This window comes from Bubalus bubalis, chromosome 1, assembly GCF_019923935.1.
Source record: "Bubalus bubalis isolate 160015118507 breed Murrah chromosome 1, NDDB_SH_1, whole genome shotgun sequence".
NCBI classification, from domain to species: Eukaryota; Metazoa; Chordata; class Mammalia; order Artiodactyla; family Bovidae; genus Bubalus; species Bubalus bubalis.
The window spans coordinates 17,517,690-17,543,397 of NC_059157.1; positions in this window are offsets into that span (position 1 = coordinate 17,517,690).

Below are 25,708 nucleotides of genomic sequence, written 5' to 3' on the forward strand. Positions count from 1 at the left end.
ATCTGGATATAGTTTTCGATCCAAACCATTCCAGGCAGATGAATTAATAAGTACATGTTTGGAAAAAGAATGCCTGGAAAGTAAATTCAAAAACAACAAAACCACAAGAGGAAAAGAAGCATGAAGTCAATTATGGCTAACAAATCAAGCTGACCACAAATTCCTATATTAATAAGAATGTCATGTGCATATCACGAGGGATCTCCCTTAGAGACATTCTGATAGCTAAATAATGAATTTTGGTGATTTCACAGTTATATTAAGTCCATAGTGTTTAGCTAGGATCCCATCTTCAAGAGATAAGACAAACGGCACTTAAAACGTAGAACAAATTATAAAATGCAGTTCTATGAATTTGGATAAAATTGATAGACTAGCAAGCTAGAAGAACATGCTTTAATTGTCTTTCCCTCCTCCCATTTTTATATAAATTTGAGGAAAGAGAGGAGGTATTTAAAGTAAGATTCCCTCCTCAACATTTGAGGATGAATGTATGTTTTTATGAGCCAGCTGTAGAAGGGAAAGCAAAGATTCTCTCTGACAGGCACGTAAGAAGTAAACACTAACAGTTGAATAAAGGTGAGCCAATTAAACCACTTACTCATGCCTAATATAGTTCTGGATGGTCCAAGCACCTGGCTTGGAATAAACATTTACTTTCTGCAGCATGATATTTAATCAGCTCATCAGATGGTGGAAGGTTCCATCCAGAAGGGCGATTCTCTCTGACCTTACTCTTAATTGGAAACACTGTTTAGGGTCCTGCTTCCCCCGGTACCTCCTCAGTGTGTATCACTCTCATATATGAATCCCATTAGACCCTCTAACTCAGCACTCCCTTCAGGGCGAGGGTGACAGACTCAGGGATTTCCAAGCTTTCCTGGGATTTCCTGCCAGGTGCTGAAGGAGGAAAGGCAATTTTAGGATGGAGAGGAGGAAACAAACATAGACAGAGACCCAGCAGCAAAACACTAGGACCCCTCACTTTTAATTCGGGAGTGGATGAGTGGAAAATTATCCCTGTTTGGACAGTTTGGAAAAGTAGTTAAGTGATGTGTCTGACATAGTTGGGGGTAATAAAATACATTCCATGAATTAATACGATCCCTTTGAACACTATAACATCAAGAAACGTGAAAAGTAGCAACTAGAAGGGATTTTCAAAGATCCAGAGAAATGCCTTTATTTTATGGTTGAGAAGATGACACTACAGAGGGGTTGATTTGCCCAACCGATCAGGTAAATTGATTAATGGTAAAATTAGAATGCCATCCTTGGACTCCCAGGCCGAGTAGAGGTTAAGACCATTGACTGTACAGTCAAGAATGTCTTGTTCAAATCATGGCTCTATGACTATTTTGGAGAAGGCGATGGCACCCCAGTCCGGTACTCTTGCCTGGAAAGTCCCATGGACGTAGGAGCCTGGTAGGCTGCAGCCCATGGGGTCGCGAAGAGTAGGACACGACTGAGCGACCTCACTTTCACTTTTCACTTTCATGCATTGGAGAAGGAAATGGCAACCCACTCCAATGTTCTTGCCTGGAGAATCCTAGGGACGGGGGAGCCTGGTGGGCTGCCATCTATGGGGTCACACAGAGTCAGACACAACTAAAGTGACTTAGCAGCAACGACTATTTGGCTGTGTGAATTAGGGCAAGTTATTTGCCTTAACTATGCACCTCCTTAGCAAGGAAATGAGAGTAATAATAGTACCCACCTGACAGGGTTATTGTGAGGTTCAAATGAGCTTATATGTGTCAAGTATTGGGTTGGCCAAAAAGTTCATTCAGGAGTGCCTGTACCATCTTACAGACAAACCCGAACAACATTTCTGGCCAACCCAATACTTAGTACAACTTCTGGCACAACATAAGTCCTATGTAAATGTTAACAGTTTCTGCTCTTTTCTCTGTCACCTTACTTTTGCAAATACTCTTATCATGCAGTGGTAGAAATAGGCTTTTCTCTTGCCAAAACATACACCCCAAACCGTACCTATCTGAGGATCCTTGTCTGCCATGCGGTCAAACAGGTGTGAGAGCTTGGAAGGCTGCCCTAAACCCCAGAGAGAGCTCTGCTGAGGTCTGGGACAAGGTTATGAAGCAGAAAAGTCCATCATTTCACTACTACTCAGCTCCCTTGTTCTCTGAAGTTGGATGGATTTCAAGACTGGTTGGGAACTTGAGTTTCTTTGCCTGATGAAATAGATAGGAACTCGACAAGGGGCCAAAAATTCTTCTGCTATGACTTTTCCCATCATGACCAACCTGGAGCTTTAACAGCAGGTATTCACAGCTGTGGTGGCGAAATAAAGGAGCCTGTGGCTTTCAGATCTCCCATCAGCAAGTGCTGGTGTGGGTAATATTTGTTATTTCTGAATCTCATGGCCATCTGGAAGCACCGTTATCTTTGTAGAGTTCTTGGATATCTCTGGAAAACAGGAATGCCAGAGACCTAAATGGCATTCTTACTAGTTTGCTGACCAGGAAGTTGTTTATTCCATCACTTTCTCCCCACTCCCAATTTTCTAGGTGACATTTGCCCATATTAAAGAAGGCAGCTGTAGGGAGACAGATTTGCAGTGAATCATAGACAAATAAAATGTTATCTTAAAATTGTTTCTGTTCTTTGAACCTGGTTGGCTTCACTTCCAGCCAAGCGTGGTGACTCAGGCTGGGCTTGCCTAGGAGAAATCAAATAGATACAAGTAAATGCTTTCACCATTTCAGAACAGGCTGGCCCAACTCTGTGGAACTATCCTGATGAGCCAAAGTCAAATGAAACAGTAAAGTCTTTGGGTCCTGTCTGACTAGGCTGTGTTTATATGGCATGATGTAGATGGCAAAAAGAGTTGCTACAATTTGTTGAGTGCTAATTAGGTGCCAGATAATCACAGACCATTGACTTTTTTTTTTTTTAATCTCAGCAGCTAGAAAGAGAGTTTTATTACATTATGAACTGGTGCACACTACACACACACATACACACACACACACACACACACACGAAGCATTAGTTGCTCAGTTGTGTCCAACTCTGCAATCCCATGAACTGTAGCACACCAGGCTCCTCTATCCATGGGATTCTCCAGGCAAGAATACTGGAGTGGGTTGCCATTTTCTTCTCCAGGGCATCTTCCTGACCCAGGGATTGAATCTGGGTCTCCTGCACTGCAGGAAATATTCCCTGGAGGAGGGCATGGCAACTCACCCCAGTATTACAGTCCATAGGATCGCAAAGAGTCGGACATGACTGAAGCGACTTGGCTCTCCTGAACTGCAGGCAGATTCTTGACCATCTGAACCACCAAGGAAGCCCAACATACACATACAGACAACTAAAAAGTCTTATGAAACATTACTTACCCTAATCACACACAATGCACTGCCGTGTTTTCTATTCAATGTTATTTTGGGATTCTAAAATGCCATTTTGACCCATTAGATTGATTTTATGACGCACGAATGGATTGCCACCTATGGTTGAAAAACACTGCCTTAGACCAACTTATAGGCTCCCCTGGTGGCTCAGATGTTAAAGAATCTGCCTGCAATGGGGTTGCAAGGAGTTGGATATGACTTAGAGACAGAGCACACAGACCAATGAATTTCTTGTAAGAACCTCACAAGGCAGATATGTGTATCAGATTCCATGTGACATAGCTCAGGAGAACACTGAATAAGAGGAACCAGTTAGAAGAGCTTAGAAGAGCTGAAATGCCAAGCAGGGTACAGGCAGTAGTAGGAAGAAGCTATCTTTAGGGAGGCTGGAGAAACTGTGGGAAAAGATGCTATTATCGAAGCACAGAAGAAGGGCCACCTGCAGAGACCTGGGACAGCGGATTGTGTAACAGGAAGTGGGGTCAGGGAAAGAATGACCCCAGAAGGTGAGCTGGTCTGGGGTGGCTGGAGCCAGAAGAGGAGGTTCAGTCACTTTTGGAGATGCATCTGAGAAGTTAAAAGACAAGGGGAGAAAGAGAAAGAAAGAACGAACTTGATTTCTCCCAATTTCCAATCTCCTGTCATTTCTTCCCATTGCTCACACCTACTTAGCAGCCAGTGGGAATGTAGTTTTCAGGGATCAGCTCTGAGATACAGACATACACAGGGGGAGCATCTTATATCCAGCAGACAAATGGCCTGCACATCCAGGGGCAGTGTTGTGGAGATATAACCTGCTATATCATACAAGCTCTAAAGGGCTCTGGCTCTCATTGAATCCTCTGCTATCACCATCCTGAAATTCAAAATATTGTTTGAACAGAGTCCTGCATGTTCATTTTGCAGTGGGCCTATCAACCGTGAGACCCTTCTAGCACACAGCATGGTTATTGCAACTGTACAGATGAGAAGACCATGGCTCAAAGATTTCATTCAGTTTACTGGGGGTTTCGGGGCTTCCCTGGTGGCTCAAATGGTAAAGAATATGCCTGCAATACAGAAGACCTGGGTTCAACCTCTAAGTCAGGAAGATCCGCTGGAGAAGGGAATGGCTACCCACTCCAGTATTCTTGCTTGGAGAATTCCAAGGACAGAGGAGCCTGGTGAGCTACAATCCATGGGGTCACAAAGAGTTGGACATGACTGAGCAACTTACACACACACACACACACACACACACACACTGGGGGTTTTATAAAAGTGAATAAAGTGAAATTTGAAGCCAGCCTGGTATATTTGAGACCAAAGTTCACACTATTTCTAGTAAGCCAAAGGTCAATTCCATCTCCCAGGACAGTACTAGAAAGTAGAGGGCGAATCATGCAGGTAAACCTCTTCCAGCTCAGGAAAGGACTCACATTTTCTGCCACTGCAATCCAGAGGATAATTCTTGCTATTCCCTTTGGCCACCACAAGTCCAAATAAACATTAACTCAGCCTTTGGGGGCTTGTTAAGAGCAGCTGAAAAGATGTAAAAGTATGTAAATAGAATTTCTCCTGCTTCTCTGCTGAAGAAGCAGCGCAATTCACAATGGAGAAATACAGCATTCTTTTTTCCTTCAAAATTTGCCTTATAAGAGAGATGTAAAGGAAAAAATACATGCGGACTTGACTTCAGTGGCCAATTCCCTTCCCAACCCGTATTAAGAAATGAAGTGAAACTGTAGGTGCCAACTTCTCTTCCAAATAGCAGCCAACTCTCTCCCCTTATTCCTTCGTCCTCTGTCAAAATTTAGACGTTAGGTTTTCCCACAATAAAATCTTCTTAGCCTCACTTTCTGATGTAATCCTGGTCTTACTAACAGCTACACCAGGAATTCAGCCAAACAAATTTGGCAGGAGTCAGCTCACGGGGAATATTAATTAATACAAAGAAGCCCTAATGCAATTAGTGTAAATTCTCTATCTTAATATTGCAGTGATCATTCACTGTTAGTTCAGAAACCTCATATGGTCTTTGCCTTTTGTACATCTTGTGCGATTTGAGGCAGAGTTGAATGCTACAGTATTTGACACAACAATACATTATTATTGTTCAGCATCATGTCACAAAATAAATTATCTCGAGTTAGTCATCATTATCACCTTCCGGCCCCTTACCCCCTGCTCTAGCATTCCCTCTCTACAGGGTTCACATGCAATCTGAGCATACAAGAAAAGCCTAATTATCAGAGGTTCATCCACAGAGTGATAAAGCTCAAGCCAACCTCTGAGATCAATTCTACACCCATTCTAGACAGATAAGAAATGTGATGCCCAGAGAGATGTAGAGACAGGTCCTGGGGCTTCTGGCCTAATTAGAATGTAAAGATGATCTGAGGCAAACCTACCACTATTTCATATTCTTTTCCTGGGATAAGCTCAATTTCTCATTCCCCAGGTACAGTTTCGTAACAGTCTATTGAATATTCACTCACTAAACATGTGTTGAATATCTACTATGTACCAGGCAGGCAAACTACTGAAGACTTAAAAATTAATAAGACACAACCTCTACTTGAAAAAGCATGGAGTCGTGAGAAGTCTTAGACAATTTTCTCACCATATGACTGTAATTCATATCTGAGGCTATGACATGAAGCAGGGAAAGAATGACTAAATCTTGTAAAAAGCAGAGCAAAAACTTAACAGAGGAGGTTATCTCTTGAGTACTGACAATATAGACCAGAGTCATCCATAAAATTATCATCACTAGTAGCAGTAAGATCGCTCAGCTAAAACAGAGATAACTACTTTAAGAATATAGACCTGAAGTCTAATTGTCAATTTGTCAACTTCTGGTTTGGGAAAATGATGGTATCAGATTTAGAACTGCCCAGGTACTGAGACAATCATTTACTTTACTCTGAAGTGCTTGAATTTCTACAGGCACAAAATTTCAAGTTTGTAATTATAAGAATCACCTGGAGGGAAGAATAAGCATCTCCAGATAGACATGCTTCTCAGTATTTGTATAATCAGACAAGTTTGGGGAAAACAGCATTATTCTATTTCATCCAGGTCTTATTGAGAAAGACTTTCACACTTTTGGGCTTCCCTGGTAGCTTAGATGGTAAGGAATCCGCCTGCAATGCAGGACACCTGGGTTCAATACCTGGGTCAGGAAGATCCCCTGGAGGAGGGCATGGCAACCCACTCCAGTATTCTTGCCTGGAGAATGCTATGGACAGAGGAGCCTGGGAGGCTACAGTACATGGGGTCACATAGAGTCAGACACTACTGAGCGACTAACACTTTCATTTTTTTCACTTCACTTTTATACTTTCGGGGAGTGATTATGGGGACTGTGGGAAAAGACAAAAGCCATCTATCTGTAAGGGACTGGGGATCACTTGAGTTTTGGGTTCAGTTCCAGAGGGATCAATTGACAAGGAGCTACCAGAGACACCATTGAAATTGACATCAGTCCCATAAATCAAAGAGACCCTCTGTGATCACACTGACACAGAGCTTCAGACAAGAGGGATGTTTAAAAGGGAGCATACCCTTGCTCAGGGTCATCATTAGAAAAAAGGAAGGAGGGATTCTTACTTTATATTCTTTAGTACACAAAAGAGCAAAGCTCTCCTTTACAAAGTATTTCCTTTAGGAGATGAATCAGAAGAAAATATGACCTGGTGATTTCAATCACTCTCTGTGTTAATTTTTTTTCCCCTCTTCTCATGTCTTCCTCAATTACCACTTTTATAAACCATCGCTGGCTTCTCTGCTTTCCTTCTCTTTCCCCTCTCCTCTCTCTTTCTTTGACCTTCTCTCTGCCCTTCCTTCTGACACTTTTTCTAGCCTCTCCTTTGACCCTTGAGCCTTTGAATTTCTCCAATCTTCCCCCCTTTCTGGAATGACATTCATTCCCCACCCCCAATCCCAACACCCCTGTCATCCTCCCTTTCCCATCTCTTTCCTCTCATTTTCTAGATCCAAGGGTCTTGCTTAGCTTTCCTTCTGTTTTCCTTCCCACTGAGATATATATGCTCTTCAGAAATTTTAGCAAGTTTTATTTTTTTTTAAATTTAACAATAAAATAGCTACTGTTTACTCAGCACCGGTTATGTTCCAAATAACAGTATGGAATGTGCAGGTGTTGTTCCTTTAATCCTTTTAATAGCTCTCTGATACAGAGTAGTCTGGTTTCCCTGGTGGCTCAGACAGTAAAGAATCTTGCCTACAATTCAAGAGACTGGGGTTCGATCCCTGGGTCAGGAAGATCCTCTGGAGAAGGGGTGGCAAGCCACTCCAGTAGTAACCCACTCTTATATTCTTGCCTGGGAAATCCAATGGACAGAAGAGCCTGGCAGGCTGCAGTCCACGGAGTCACAGAGAGTCAGACAAGACTGAGAAACTAACATAAAGAACAGTCAGTTCCATGGTACAGAGGAAGCAGCCTAGGCTCAGAAAAGCTGACTAATTTACCCAAAGCACCATACATAGAGAAGACATTTAGTCATGTTTAATATCAGAGTCACCCAAAGTCACCGAGGCTTTGGGTCAATCCAGTAGTGGAGATTATAGCTAATAAACAAGGTAAAATATAAACTCATTGTTCTTTATGCTTGAATGATTTGGTGATTCTTAGCTTAAGTCATATCACTTATATCCACAAATATTATTGGTCTCAATTGTTATTGAACACAGAACTTTTCATTTCCTCTTGAGCTTTTTGGTGTTAAGGAGAATTCTATAGGGACTTTATCTAGGGAACATAAATAGATATAACTATGGTTCCTGGATGTAATACTTCAAGTGCATTTGGCTTGATGGTGATTGTAATTTGGACCAGCAGAGGAACTGATTGCATAGGTCTGGTTAGAATTCATTCTACAGTAGAAACAATAAAGAACTAGGGAGAAACAGAATATGTGGTTTCTCATCTCAATTTGACTACCTACCAGCTGAGTGACCCTGGGCCTGAATTTCCTCATTGGTAAAACCAAACTATTAGACTAGATGGTCTCAAAAGTCCCTTCTATCAATACTTCAGCTTCTCTGGTAGCTCAGCTGGTAAAGAATCCGCCTGCTATGTGGGAAACCTGGGTTCAATCCCTGGGTTGGGAAGATCACCTGGAGAGGGGATAGGCTACCCACTCCAATATTCTTCGGCTTCCCTGGTGGCTTAGATGGTAAAGAATCTGCCTGCAATGCGGGAGACTTGGGTTTGATTCCTGGGTTGGGAAGATTCCCTGGAAGAGGGCATGGCAACCCACTCTAGTAGTCTTGCCTGGAAAATCCCCATGGACAGAGGAGCCAATCTATATTTTTTATTTATTTTTTAAATTCAGTCTATGTTTTAATACTTTTCTTATACCCCCAAATCAACCTGTTCAGGCAACTGAACTCTGCATGTGCCCAAGGACCGTCATAAGCCAGCATCCTTCTACCTTAACAGGGCACTTTAGGAATGAGATAGAGAAGGAATGGTTGTATATTTTGTGCATGGGTGGAAAGATTTTTGGGCTTCCACCCCACTGTTCACTCCACTAAGCTCCAGCCTTCCTAATATAATTAGTTGAGAAAATATAAAGCTGTTATCAAGGCAACTGACAGACACTCAAGTATGATTTTCACTCTGATTCATGGGAGGATGTTTTAATTACACCTAAGATGCTGCAGTAGGAATTAAACTGTATTTAATAAACAGAAAAGTAATAGATGTTCCATGACTGCAGGTATAGAACAGTCTTTTGGACTCTGTGGGAGAGGGAGAGGGTGGGATGATTTGGGAGAATGGCATTGAAATATGTATAATATCATATATGAAACGAGTTGCCAGTCCAGGTTCGATGCACGATACTGGATGCTTGGGGCTGGTGCACTGGGACGACCCAGAGGGATGGTATGGGGAGGGAGGAGGGAGGAGGGTTCAGGATGGGGAACATATGTATACCTGTGGCAGATTCATTTTGATATATGGCAAAACCAATACAATATTGTAAAGTTAAATAAAATAAAATAAAAAATAAAAGACACTATTGTCTTCTGCTGTCCGTGTTAGTTTTTTATTGCTTCTGTGACAAATTATCACAAGCTTATTGCCTTAAAACAACATACATTTATTATCTTACAGTTGTATAGAAGTCTGGAATGGGTCTCACAAGACTAAAACAGGATCTTCTCAGGGTTGCATTCTTGTCTGGAAACTCGAGTGTAGAATCTGATTACTTGCCTGTTTCGGCTTCTAGAAGATGGAAGCATTCCTTGGCTAGTGAATGAAATTCCTTCCTCCATTTTCAAAAGCAGTAATAATGACTTGAGTCCTTCTCCAGCCTCATCAGTCCCACCTCTTCTATCTCTATCTTCTACTTTTAAGGAAACTTATGATTAATTTAGACCCACTTGGAAAATCAAGAATAATCTCTGTGTTTTAAGATCAATTGATTAGTAGCCTTAATTCCATCTGAAACCTAATTCCCCTTTGCCATGTGGTATAACATATCATTTACAGGTTTCAGGGATTAGGGCATAGGCGTCTTTGGAACGTCACTGTTCTGCTTATTACCACACCATCCATTTTTTTCTGGGTTTAAAAGTTTGGTATGAACAGGAGCACTTTATGAATCCATAGGGAGAGAGCATGTGAGACCTTATGCCAGCATCAATCTCCATCAAGAAGCTTTGATAATCTTGCAATGAAAGTAGATGCTCACATAGGAATGAAGAGTCATTTCTTTCATTACTAAATAAGCTGACTTAGCCAATAAACTTAGAAATTAAGGATTTGTACATATTTCAAAAGAGCCTTCAGTTTATCTTTAGAGGAAAGAGATGGCTGATATATTTTACACAGTAGGATTGTTTAAGGTTATTTGGGTACCACCTCTTAAGTGCAAAAGATTTATTCCTTTACTGAGAACATCAATCAATAGCCTGCTAAAGAACACATATTTTATCACTTACCTGCAAGAATTTTAGTATGCCACCTTATGAAATTTTTGCCATAGCACTGCCTGTGAGCATAAATAAAACTAAATAGTATTGGCATTATTCAGCATTATGAATAAGGGGACTGACTGACAATAAAAAAATCAAGAATGATTAACTCTAACTCTTAATGGCTTTGGAACAGCTGGAGCCAAAAATCCATATACAAAAGTCAAAGAATGTCAATATGCTTATTTTCCCTATGAAAATTCTCCAGGAGTTCTGCTGGGTTTCTTATTGCTCTAGTCTTTCAAATGCCAACTGAGAAATAGCTGTCATTTTTATCATCATGTCAGGTCAACTGAAAGGAAATGCCAAAATGGAAAACAAATATCTAATCGCATCTAGAAAACTACTGTATGTTATTTCCTTATATCCCTATAGTTGAGACTAAAAATGTATCTCAATTTATTTCTACTGTAAAGTATGACATTTTCAACACAACAGGTAATTAAATTCTAATCAGGCAGTTATTTTACTTTAAATGGCCTTAAAATAATATTTATAATACCAGGGGTGAATAAGGAAGAAAAAAAAACACAGTTTTCATTCTTCATTTTTATGACAGAAGTCTCTGCGCCATAGAATAGCCCAACTTCAAAAATTTTTAAAAGGGCTTAAATTACATATGCATTTTCAACAACTCTAAAAACTCATTCTAGGTTTCCTTCTGCTTCTCTTTTCTATATATATTTTTATTGTGAATGCATTGTTAGAGTAGTCAAATTACTAAAGAAATATCCGCAACATTAATTACATCTGAAGAAAGTTGGATAGTACATATTTGTATGAGTTCATTGTAAAAAAATAATCTAAGGCATCGATTGCCATTTTATGAGTTTTTCTTAAACAAGGTACTGTGAGTCCAGAAATGCCACCTATCATAACCACATCTTTAGTCTCAAGCTGAATCCACTTGCCACAGTGCTACCTGAGCCCCCTGGGATGATCTGCCTATGTACAGAGTTATATAATCAAAATACATTTCAACGGACTTCCATATGGTGACCAGTTGGCAACAAAATAAAACTGCATATGGTTATATGCACAAGCTGTCTGGATGTTATAAAAAGAAAATTTTGACCAATACGATTAAATCAGGATGTATGTTAAAATACAATGGTTAAATTCAAAGAACAAACTAAGTGTCCCTCCCATGAGCAAAATCTGAAAAAACAAAGGCGATACATTCAAGTTTCCACAGGCATTTACAGACCAAATATGTCTAAAGCAGTTATCCCATGGCCATATGTACACATAACTTTTTTGTCTTTTACTTCCCAACTCTCTTTTGCTTTCTGTAATTGTGTATTCTGAGAGAACAGTCGAGTTTGTCCATTTGGCAGAATGAGTAGCACATCAAGAACTGTTCTCAACAGGGGGTGAGATTTAAGTTTCCAGATGAATTTCTAGTATTTGAAAAAAAAATCCTAGATATAAAAAAAAGTAAAGCATAGAACCTATTAACCAAAGTAGCCGTGCTTTATTTCATCCAAGGGTTTTATCACCACAAAACTTTTGGGAAAAAATGTTATTTATAATAAGTTCATAATCTGTGCACGCTAATCACATATATATGTAATAAGAACAATAAGAACTGCTTTCCTCAGTAAGGTCCTCTCTCCTAGGCAGTATTTACAAGCCTTGAAAACTCCCACAGAATGGGCTTGGGTGCCATTTTACAAATGATGAGCAACAGACTCAAGGGATTTAAGACAAGCTACTCAAGGGTTACTGTTTGGAATTCAGAATTGTCTAGTTCCAAAGACTGATCTGTTCAGACCACAACAGTGAATTTATAATGCTTTTCTTCCTTTAGCAGAAGTCTTCAACATATAAAGACAGAGCAGGTCTAAGAGAAGTTGAGGTGGGGGAGCCCAGAGCCTCAAACCTTATTCCCTGCTCACTCCCATTGCCTTCTCCATGGCAGAATCTTTCTAGAATCTAAGTTATATATATATATATAACTTATATATATATATATTCTTTCTAGAATCTAAGTTATATATATATAACTTATATATATATATTCTTTCTAGAATCTAAGTTATATATATATAACTTATATATATATATTCTTTCTAGAATCTAAGTTATATATATATAACTTATATATATATATATATTCTTTCTAGAATCTAAATTATATATATATATAAGGGGGGGCGCAGCTTGAAAACCTCTATGCTACATCAACCTGCTGTCTTCTCATCTTCATCAATTTCCATCATCTCTCCCCAGAGGAGCTTCTAGAAAGAACACCAAGACACCTCAAAGATGGATAGTGTGCCTGCTGGGCCAGGAATTAACAAAGCACATGGATATAAAGCATGCCTGTTATTCTCCATCATCGCGCTTAGCACAATTTTTAACTGTTTATCAATGTCTTTGTTTATATTCTGGCTCCTTCTCTAGACTGTAAATTCTTGGAGGGCAGAATCAGTGTCACTTTTATTTCTGTATTCCTCAGCACCTAGCACACAAAAGTCTTTGTCAACTGCCTGAAGACTGTTAAAAGTGAATTTGAGAGCAAGAACCACTTTTTATTCAAGTCTGCTTCTGAAAAGAAAACCCTCCAAGTAGATTTAACTAACACCCAGATTCATTTTCCAAGGAAGTCAACTCAACTGCCCAATTCTAATCCAAAGTCCTCTTAAAAAGGGATAACTGAAAAGCATATTTCAAAAAAAAGAGGAAGAAAGATAAAAAAGTACAATTCAACAGACAATTCACTTCATCTGCTTTCCATAACCAGAGTGCCTCAAAAGACTACATCTGGTAGAGTGACATATTAGTATAAATTATAAAATTCAAAATCTCAGTACAGGTTGGGAAGACGCATACAGAACAGTTTCTAACTTCTACAGTTAATGGAGGGGGGGGACATTTGGTACATGTGGGTTTTCAGTTTGTTTGATTTTAATTTTTCCTCCACATTAAACATAACTATTGTGCAACTTTTTTGACATGCTCTCAACCTTGCATTTCCCCCAACATTGCATTTATTGCTTCCTATAGGACTAATCAAATTTCTCACTTAAAACCAATGCCTGAAGAGCTCACTTCAGCTAAACTCTTTGTGAAAGTTGCTCAGTCATGTCCAACTCTTTGTGACCCCATGGACTATACAGTCCATGGAATTCTCCAGGCCAGAATGCTGGAGTGGGTAGCCTTTCCCTTCTCCAGGGAAGAACACAACACAATCTAGGTCATTTTTTTTTTTCCACATTCCAAATCTGCTTTAACTAAAAAAAAAAAAAAAAAGAAGAAGAAAGCAGTCTGCTTCCCCCAAACAAGAAAGTCTGAAAAAATCTTCTAGCTTCCTTCTTTCTAAGGAATAAGCTTTTTCTTTTTACTCTTGATCATTGTTTCCCATGTTTTGAGCAACTTTGATTTGTGTGTGTGGACAAGGAACAAGCAGTCATAGGTGGATATTTGTCTTGGAAATCTTTTCATGGAGAAAGAGAATTCCAGAAACTGAGGCCCAGAGAAAGTCTTAAGTGTGGAAAGAGGATTAAAATCACCACGTGCATTCTAGAATAAGGACAAGCCTGTTAGATGAATAAGAACAGAATTCTAAATGCTTCTGATTATTCTGTTTCTATTTATGCTGCCCTGAGTGCCCACTGAAATAAGCTGGATACATGCAGTTGCATATTCTATTTGGGTATAATTTAATAGTCAGAAACAATATATCAGAAAAGGTCTGAAAAAAGCAGCATGTGGAATAAATACATATTTTGGCACTAATAACCAGACCTGTCCTTTGCATTGCTTATTATGCCCCTAAAAATAAGTCATTTATAATCATGTGATCCAATTCCAGATTATCCCTTGCAGTGGTAAACTCAAAATAACAAAGCAAATGATGAGTTCTTTCAGATTCTCTGAAGTGTTTATTACCAAGACTCAGCATCACTGGGTGTCATGAATAACCAGGCAACTCTAACAACTCAAACATCACCTAACTTTGACAGTTTCTGGATCGAGTGTGTGTGTGTGTGTGTGTGTGCGCACGCACGCTCTGTTGCATCCAACTCTGCAACTCTATGGATTGCAGCCCGCCAGACTCCTCTGTCCATGGGATTTTTCAGGCAAGAATACTGGAATGGATCACCATTTACTCCTCCAGGGAACCTTCCAGACCAGGGATTGAACCTGCATCTCCTGCACTGGCAGGTGGATTCTTTACCAGTTTCTGGGTTCAGTATAAACATTATCAACTATTCACCCTCTTTGGTTCTCCTTCTGCTGTTGGCCAGTTGCCTCTTGGCCTTTAGAATTTCATTAAAGTATGGGGTAAAAATCCTCAAATTTGCTCTATTTCCTCATATCTAATAAATAACTGGTATTTTGGTACCTAAAACTATGAGCTATCCTAAAAACAGACTTTTAATTTTTAATAAGTTTGCACCATATAGTGAAAAGAGCATGGCATTGAGGACCAGAGGACCATGGGGTCCGGAAGTAGGCTTGGCTGACTCTGCTAATTACTAAGCCTCAGATTTAGCTGATGAAGATTTCATCTGTTTTCATCAGTTGTGAGGTTTATAACTATCAGCCTCAGGCATTATTGTGATGATCAAATCAAATGAGTTAATTATATTCAAGTGCTTTATGTATTATAAAGTGCAATACAAATGTTATTTTGAGCTTGCCACCACTTAAAAATCTTGCACGCTATTCTTTGTAGGGCCGCAGGAGCAAAGTGCTGCAACACTGCTGGTTTTGGAATCACGTGTTTTCTAGAGACCCAAGAAAGAGAAGGAGAGACACAAAGACTATGAAGAGTGAATCTGATCTAAGCATCTCCTGGTCACAGATTCAGCCTCCACATTTCAGCTCTTGTCCTGCTCCAGATCCTTCTCTGCAACATACCTTGTCAATCTCTCCAGCCGGAGGCTCCACACCTTCTCCCTTCATTCACTGTGTTCTAACACAAACATCTACAGCAAGAGGCTATTTCTTTACACACCTATTAATATATACGGTTGAGAAATCTCTCAGTTCAGCTTCATGTTTTCTATCCATCCAGCTGAAGCTGAGCCACAATCTCCCCACTCTGTGGCACAGCTTTAAACAAGCCAAACAAACCTTGTCCTCATTCCTCATAAGCCTATGTGATGCTGCCTGGCCTGTGACCAAAATCCAGCAACTACTGTGAAGCCTTGGATTTCAGTTTCTTGCCTTTCAATCTCCAACTTGCTTCACTGTCACACTTTCCCTTCCACCATGTTTTCCTCCATTCCTGTACTATTCCTACATCTTCCTTTTGGCCTACAAAGATCTGTATATTCAAAGATATGGTTTTTCCAGTAGTCATGTATGGATGTGAGAGTTGGACCATAAAGAAGGCTGAGTGCCAAAGAACTGATGCTTTTGAACTGTGGTGCTAGAGAAGACTCTTAAGAGTCCCTTGGACCACAAAGAAATCAAGCCAGCCAATCCTAAAGGAAATGAACTCTGAATATTCACTGGAAGGACTGATGTTGAAGCTGAAGCTCCAGTACTTTGGCCACCTGATGCGAAGAGCTGACTCATTGGGAAAGACCCTGATGCTGGCAAAGATTGAGGGTAGGAGGAGAAGCAGGCAACAGAGGATGAGATGGCTAAATGGTATCCCCGATCAATGGACATGATTCTGAGCAAACTCCAGGAGATAGTGAAGGACAGAGAAGCCTGGCATGCTGCAGTCCATGGGGTTGCAAAGAGTTGGACACAACTTAGCAACTGAACAATAATAAGTAGTCCATCCTGACCTAGGGTGATGTCATTCATCTCCACCTTTGGTCAGATGACATTTCCCAGTTCTATATCCAGGGCAAGTTCTTTGCTAGTAAGGCTAGATCTGTATAATCCAGACCCGTGTCCATGGATTGTCACTACATGCCTTAGAATACATAAGAGGATCCTGATAGTATTTAAGGATGTAATTCCCATTCCTTATTTAGAGAGTTTACAAATGTGAAACCTGGGGGCTAAAAAGGTTCTACAGATACCACAGTAATGCAGAGGGTCAGTGACAGACACCTGCAGGATGAATCAGGGTTTCATCCTCTAGTCCAATGTGTTTTCATCTCATTATCTTCCTAAACAATTTTCACTTGTTTCATCCTTGCTAATTAAAACTCTTTCCCAGTTATCATTGGGCCAGATGCAAATTCAGAATAGACAGGTGAAAAGGCTTGAAAGGTGAACGGCAGAATTGTGAAAGCCAAGCCATTTAAAAGGGATCCTTCTGCCAAAACATTTTCCACTAAAAGTGGTCCATGGCACTAAATTAAAGTATTAAAAAGTCAGACAATTTAATGGAGTTATATTTCACCTAACAGAGTCAAGGCTTCAAACGTTTTCAGGAAACAACTAACAATAAACCCGATGTGCTTAACACTCTGGGATTTATTTGATCCTGTCGGAATCATTCATCACCAAGACATTATTTCTGAAGCTCTATTTAAGAGCAATGTATATCTAACAGGGGAATCCAAAGGACAAAACCAAAACATGTACTCCCAGGACACTGTGTACCAACTTCATACAGCTAGGCCTTCAGTTGGAGTGTATGAAGTGGGTGACTTTTAGTTTGATGTAGAATTTCAATGTTTACTTCCTGAAATGGTACCATTTAGATCACTAATGTGACCTCCACATTGGCAACTCCAACAGAAAGTCTTCTGTCTTCTCAATCAACATGGCCTTGACAATGAGGTGCTTTCATGATACTGTGCACTCCTGGTTTCTTCCCACCTTGTCAGTACTAGCACTCAGTCTTTGCTGGTTTCTCCTTCTCTGTCAACTTTTAACACTGAAGTCCAAGAGCTTGGTTCTGAACTTTTTCATCTTATCTATGTTCTACCCAGGTGATCTCATCTAGCCAACAGACTTAAATCTTTATTCCAATAACTTCCAAATATATCTCTCAAACCCTCACCTCCTCAATGAATTCCAGACTTTTCTAGTTTACATCTTCACTTGGATACAAAGTAGATATCTCAACTAAAAAAAAAAAAAAAACACAAAACACTTAAAATGCAAATATTTCTAATAGCATTTCACCCTTCCAAAACAGTCCCCAAATAGTCTCTATCTCATTCTGTGCCACCACCATTTATCTAATTACTTAAGCCACAAATAGGCATTAACCTTAGTTGCATATCTTCCTTCCCTAACTATAATTATTTGATGAGTTCTGTTGACCTTATCTTCAAAATATATTCCAGGTGATATAATGGCTGGATTTCCTGCAGCCATTTTGGACCATGGAATGACCTTAACAACAGAAATTACACATGATAAAGATAAAAAGGCACCAAGATTTTTTTTTACCAAAGAGCACCATTAACAGCTCTTAACAAAGTTTTACATGAGAGAGAAATTAACTTGTTTATGTAAAAAAAAAAATAGGATTTCAATTTCTCTTCTTCTTTTGCACTTACCCACTATTTCCACTCCAAGTACAGTCTCTTACCTGCACCACTGAAATAGCCCCATCTGGTTTCCTTGCTTCTCTTGTTTCTTGTCTTCCTACAGAACAATCAGTGATCTTTTAAAACTCTAAATCAGATACTGCCACTTCATGCTTAATGCTGTCTTTTGGTCTCTGGTTGAACTTCAAATAAAATGCAAAGTTTCTACACCCTCCACTTCCACTATCCATACCACTCTGCCCTTGAACAACAGATTCTGGCTACAATGGCCTGAATTGTTTCCACCTGAGAGTCTTTGCATTTATTATTCTCTCCACCTGTAACAGTCTTCCTGGTATGGCTGCCTCCTCCTCATTCCTAGGGTCTCCAAGCTCAAAAGTTTTCTTCTCAGAGAGTCCTTCCATACAGAGCAAAACTAAGGTAGCCCTGAATACTTTCCATCATATTACCTTCCTATTTTCTTATATATCCATGCTGGAGTTGTATTATCTCCTCACTTGTTTACATCTTATTCCCTGAATCCAAAGTCTAGAAAAGTACCTGGACATTCCAAATGCTTACCACATTTTTGTTATGTACTGGTTAAATGAATAAAATCATTAATAGCTGGCATCCCTTCAAATTTTATAGTATTAAATATTCCATAAAGCATTTTTTAACAGGATTAAGGAGAAGCTGTCTGACGTAGAGACCCAAACAAAATTATTAAAGCATTCAGAGGTAACTGGAACAAAGATTACCACTAATCCAGCAATTGTGCTTCTAGGTATAGGCCCAAAAGAAAGTAGAAATTTGACCAGCTGTTTATATACCAATGTTCACAGCAGCATTATTCACAATAGCCAAAAGGGAGAAAGCTATCTAGACAGCTATTAATAGATGACTGGATAAACACAATGTGGTCTAAACATACAATGGAATATTACTCAGCTTTAAAAGGAAATGAAACCCTGACACATGCTTTAACACAGATGAACCATGAAGACATTACTGTTAAGTGAAATAAGCCCAGACACAAATGGACAAATACTGCATGATTTTATTAATATAAGGTACCTAGTACTGAGAGAGTCATTTCCTAGGCAGGTTGATAAAAAGTCCAGGGGTCCCCAAGGAGAGAGGGGTCTGGGATTCTCAAGGAAGAAGAAAGGACAAACTTTTTTTCCCCTCTATATTCCTTAGGATTATATAACAATAATGTATCCTGCTTGAGGACAGTCTGTGGAAAAAACCTTCTGGCTAATCTTGTTATCTTAAAATCTAAATTATGAGAGTAGGTCTAGTGAGGTCTTTACAACCTCCAGACATTCTTTTGATTCACTGTAATAAATAGTTGGAGAGTATATAACTCCATTGCTAACACTAGCAAAGGGGTACTCTTTCTGCCCTCTTCTGATGTCTATGTCAGAAGCTTTCTCTGTCCCTTTTATACTTTAATAAAACTCTATTGCACAAAAGCTCTGAGCGAGCAAGCCTTGGCTCTGGCCCCGGATTGAATTCTTCTCCTCCGGAGGCCAAGAATCCCGGCATCTTTTTGTGGTTCAGCAACAACATTTCAGAACAGGCAAATCCATAGAGATAGAAAGAAAACAGTGGTTACCACAGATGGGACAAAGGGGAGGATGGGGAGTTTTTGTTTAACCAGTATAAAGTACTAGTTTGGGAAGATGAAAACTTTCTGCAGATGGATGGTAGTGATGGTTGCCCAATATGTATGTGCACTTAAGGCCACGGAACTGTATACTTAAAAATGATTTAAATGGGGACTTTCCTGGTGGTCCAGTGGCTAAGACTCTGTGCTCCCAATGCAATGGGCTTAGGTTCAATTACTGGTCAGGGAACTAGATCTCACATACTGAAACTAAGACCCAGCACAGACAAATAAGTAAATATTTTTAAAAATGATTTAAATAATAAATTTTGATTTCTCTATTTTTCTGCAATAAAAAAATTAGTTAAGAAAGAATCAGGATGGGATGGAAGTCAGGAAGGAACTGGGTTATACCTTTTGACCAAATTTATGACACAAATTCTTTTACATTTGATAAATATGAACTTTTCTCCTCAGTCTGTGGAAGGGGAAGGTACAGGATCTATAATAATAATTTTCCTTCTTCAAGGACAATAGAGGAAAATTACATTCTATTTTTTATCAGTACTGATTTGATATTTTTATAGATGTTGATATGACTATATATAAGACATAATAGCATGGAGAACAATTAATTCATTCTGTTTTGATGTTCATTGTCCAGAACAAAGCTATAAATAGCAGGTCATATGGCAGAGGGTAATTTATTCTTTCCACAAATTCTATTAAACACATCTAATCAGCTAGATATTATTCTTCATGTCCAGACAACTAAAAATATATTCTATCAATGTGCATTATGCTACGGGTTTTCTCACATTATTCCAAGTCAGTGTTCCTTGTCCAAATCCTTGGAGAAAAGAAGGATTTAGGAACAAATGAGTATCATGTAGAAAAAATATCCAAATGACTGACCTTTAATGTGTATGCAAATATTTGGATTTTACAATGCATAGATTCAAAGGATGTGAGAAACTCTGTCTGATGAGACACCAGTATCAGATGTGATAAGACAGTGTCAATGAGCCTAGTCTTCCTTCTTATTCCAAATTACACACTCCTCTACTTTGTCCTCATGTTAAAAGTAGTGAATCCATAGCTATATTAAAGAATACTGATTCTCTGACATAAATCACACCAATGTTTTCTTAAGCTAGTCTCCAAGGCAACGGAAATAAAAACAAAAATAAATAATGAGACAAAATCAAACTTACAAGCTTTTACACAGCAAGGGAAACCATAAACAAAACAAAAAGACAACCTATGGACGTGTAGAAAGTATTAGCAAATAGTGCAACCAACAAGGGCTTAATTTCAAAATAAACATCTCATGCAACTCAACAACAACAACAAAAAACAATCCAATCAAAAAATGGGCAGAAAATCTAAATAGACATTTCTCCAAAGAAGACACACAGATGACCAATAGGTACATGGAAAGATACTCAAAATCTCTAATTATCAGACAAATGCAAATCAAAACTACAATGAAGTAGCACCTCACACCAGTCAGAATGGCCATCATTGGAAAACTTACAAATATTGAAGAGAGTGTAAAGAAAAGGGAACCCTCCTACTTCATTGGTGGGAATGTAAGTTGATGCAGCCATTATGGAAAATAGTATGAAGGTTCCTCAAAAAACTAAAGATAGAATTACCATATGATCCAACAATCCCACTCCTGGGCATATATCTGGAAAAAAAAACTATAATTCAAAAAGATACAAGCACCCCTGTGTTCATAGCACCACTATTTCCAATTGCTAAGACACTGAAACAACCTAACTGTCCCTCAATAGATAAACTGATCAAGAAGCTGTGGTACATAAATGACTGAATACTACTCAGTCACAGAAAACAGCAAAATAATGCCATTTGCAGCAATATGGAGGGAACTAAAGATTATCCTACTAAAGTGAAGTCAGAGAGAAAAAGGCAAATACCACCAGATGATATCACTTATATGTGGAATCCAAAATATGACACAAATGAACTTATCTACAAAATAGAAACAGACTCACAGATATAGAGAAAAGACTTGTGGTGCCAAGGGGGAGAGTGGGGCAGGATGGACTGGGAGTTTGGGGTTAGCAGATACAAACTATTACATACAGATTGATTAACAACAAGGTCCTATTGTACAACACAGGGAACTATATTCAATACCCTGAGGTAAACCATAATGGTAAAGAATATTTAAATGAATGTATATATACATAAAAATATGTAGAACAGAATTGCTATGCTGTACAACAGAAATTAACAACACTGTAAATCAACAATACTTCAACAAATTAAAAAAAAAAAAAAACCCAGATCTGAAAGCAAGTTAACAAGTGAGAAGAATCTGTTTGTTTTTTTTTTTTACCTTTTAAATATTATGATTGGTGCTAGAAGCCATTCAGAGCAGCTGTTTTATGAAAACATAAATAGTTTTATTGCAGGGGGATAAAAAAGATAAGTACTTTTGTGAAGGTGTTAGGGCTGAGATAACAGAACTATTAGCTGGGAGACAAACATTTGGTTGGAATTCTGAAGAACGTCTCCAAAATTGGGGTAAAAATATATAATTGTTTCACTATAGACCAAATATTATATCCTTTATGGCAAAGTCAATCCAAATTGTGGAAATAGGCAAGTCTTTTTCATGTTTTGGACTAAGTTCTCTTTAAATAAGTTTGCTTATTTCTCTTCTGGTGCCCCAAAATATGTACTGGAATGTCAAATTATTTTAAGGGTTTTGCATATTTTGTGCAATAAGGTTTTTAGAAATTTTACTTTTCTATGAAAGGTTTTAGTGTCCTTTCCCTGCAAGATTTATAGTCACTTTCAATCTCTGGTTGTCTAATTAAGAATGAAACTTTAAGCAATATGTGTGTGGGAGCACTGAGAACAAGCAAACCCATCATCAGATCAAGGTCAGTTCAGTTCAGTCACTCAATCGTGTCTGACTCTTTGCTACTCCCTGGACTGCAGCACACCAGGCCTCCCTGTCCATCACCAACTCCCGGAGTTTACTCAAACTCATGTCCATCGAGTCAGTGATGCGATCCAACCATCTCATCCTCTGTTGTCCCCTTCTCCTCCTGGCCTCAATCTTTCCCAGCATCAGGGTCTTTTCCAATGAGTCAGTTCTTTGCATCAGTTGGCCAAAGTATTGGAGTTTGAGCTTCAGCATCAGTCCTTCCAATGAATATTCAGGACTGATTTCCTTTAGGATGGACTGGTTGGATCTTCTTGCAGTCCAAGAGACCCTCAAGAGTCTTCTCCAACACCACAGTTCAAAAGCATTAATTCTATGGTGCTGAGCTTTCTTTATAGTCCAACTCTCAAATCCATACAAGACTACTGGAAAAATCATAGCTTTGACTAGATGGTCCTTTGTCAGAAAAGTAATGTCTCTGCTTTTTAATATGCTGTCTAGGTTGGTCATAGCTTTTCTTCCAAGGAGCAAGTCTTTTAATTTCACGGCTGCAAGTCACCATCTGCAGTGATTCTGGAGCCCCCCAAAATAAAGTCTCTCACTGTTTCCATTGTTTCCCCATCTATTTGTCATGAAGTGGTGGGACCATTTGCCATGATCTTAGTTTTCTGAATGTTGAGCTTTAAGCCAACTTTTTCACTCTCCTCTTTTACTTTCATCAAGAGGCTCTTTAGTTCTTCTTCACTTTCTCTCAAAAAGGTGGTGTCATGGTTTTCAAAAGGGTGGTGTCATTGTTCTCCAAAGAGGTCCCCTGCAGCCAGCTCTCACTTTGGTCTTGATTACAGTCTTGCCTTTGCCAACTGGTTCTCCTCATTCTGGCTTTGCACAGCCCTGGCTGCCACTCAGCTCTGAGTTCCCTCTTTCCACATCATCACCTCTGAATATCTGACAACTTAATTTCAGGTCTCAGTCACTATTCACCTCTCTCCCTCTCAGCTCATCTTTTTCATCATTTCTTGATTAACTGTGGTGAATCACCTCCAGCTCTGGGACCTGAATTTGGTTCCTGCTCCAATCTTATCTTGGTTAGTGCCATGTTAGTTCCTGGGAATGACCTCCAACCTGGGATGTGGTACAGCAGTGTGAGTCTGACCAAGCCAGGCATAATAACAGCCATGAGGATATGCTTGGTCACCTATTAGCTAAAATTTTATTTTAGCCCTTTTACTAGGATTTGGATAAGAAAAAGTAAATGTAAAATGCAAAACAGTGTCAACACACAACCCCCTTTACATTGTTTCAGAAATGCCCTCTCTTCCCCCTTTACCTTGGTATCACCAGCACTGCATCTATCACTGGAAGTACTGTAGGAATGGAACGCCCCTAGTGATCCAGTAGCTAACACTCCATGCTTCCAATGCAGGGGGGCCCGGGTTCCCTCCCTCGTCAGGAAGCTAGATCTCATAGGCTGCAACTAAGAGCTCACATGCTGCAGCTAAAGGAAGACCCAGCATAGTCAAATAAATATATACTTTTTTTAAAAAAAGAAACTGTAGGAACCACTTATACCATCTGATTCAATTCCTTGATGTGACAAAAGAGAAAACTGATACACACTGCTTTATCTATTTCATTAAGAAGCAATTTAATTTTTTAATTAAAAAAAGTTGTTTAAATTTAATTTTGGTCATAATAATAATGATCACAGTCGTAGGAGTGGTGACAAATGTAGAGCCTGGTGGAATTAATGGAAAGATCCTCGGAATAAAAAGACCTGAGTCCTGATTCTACTTCCCCTTCTTCCCCTTGTGCTATTGACACAAGTCACTTCTTTCCAACCTCAGGTTGCTGGAGGGGTAAAAGGAGGGAGGTGATTGGAGTAACCCCCAAGTTTTCCTTCTGAAATTCTAATGTCCCTGATGATAAAGTTATGGTTTCAAAAATACCCTTACACTCACTTGGTCCATGACTGAGTCCATGTATTTCTAGCCATATGCAACTTATCAATATTTGAAGCCAAAATAAAAGTTAATCATAACCAGTATAGTATTTGCATAACAGTCTACCATTTCCTGAGCACTTACTGACAACCTCTCTCATTCACTTCTTATCAGTATAAGGTAAGATTGGATCACCATTCCACACATGAGGAAACATGTTCAAAAAGTTCAGTGACTTGACTTTCCAAGGTCTTACAGACTTTAGGAGGCAGAATCAAGGCATGAACCTACTGTTGATATATATATTCTCTTGTCATTATCTAACAGCTTCTTCATCATTGTTATAAAGAAATGGACAAATGCAACCATTAAAAGCATTATCAAAACATAACTCCCTCCTTTCCTCCATCCATCTCCCTTCTTCCCTCCCTTTCTTTCATATTTCTAATCTCTGCAAAGGTAGTGGACTCCTTCCATTTCTAGATATATGCTGGCTTTAACCACTGAAGCCTAATTTTATGGGGTTTTATGCTATTCTGTTTCTGATACTCTTATAATTAACCTCACTTCTATCTCACTGCATCTGCTCCACATACAGTATCGCTGCTGAGAAGAGGATAATTCTGTGTTTTTTTTGCTACCAAGGTTTATAGTGTGAATTCAAAGTGATATAAGAAGACTGTTGTCCTAGAAAAACATTTTCCCCTTAGGGAAAAAAATTGCTTGAAATATTTTAGTTGGTATTACTAGTAGTCTTATTACCATTCTTCCACAGAAGGGAACAAAACACTCATGTTTTAAGAGGTGAACATTGAGTGTTCAATCAGGAGAAAACCTCTTTTAGACACATTAATTCTTTCTGTCTATTAAGTGTGGGTAATGCTAAAAGGTCAAGAGAGCATTCTTTACAGGGGTATATTCTTGCCATTGCCAAGAGTCTGATGCAAAATACATCATCATTCTCTAGCAATCATACTGTTATCATGAATGCATGTCTGCTCAGTATATGACTCTCTGAGACCCTATGGACTGTAGCCCCACTAGGCTCCTCTGTCCATGGGATTTCCCAGGCAAGAATTCTGGAGTGGGTTGCCATTTCCTCTTCCAGGGGATCTTCCCAACCCAGGGACTGAACCTGGGTCTCCTGCATCTCTTGCATTGGCAGGCAGATTCTTTACCACTGTGCCACCTAGGAAGCCCACTGCTGTCATGAAGAATGAATAGACCAGAGGTGGGGTATGTTGTATGCAACTTAACAAAGTCTATGGCTGCAAAACGGTTTTCTCCTCCCTCCATAGATAAACACACACACAGACATATTCGCATACCTTTTCATACCCAGCAATGTACATTTTGACAGGGACCCAGCACCTGTTTTCATGACAACTTAGAGACCAAAATAGGCAGCATGTAGGCAGTGGTGCAGCTGAGTGAAAATAAATCTGACATTGGCTTCAAGAAAGCTGGGTTCC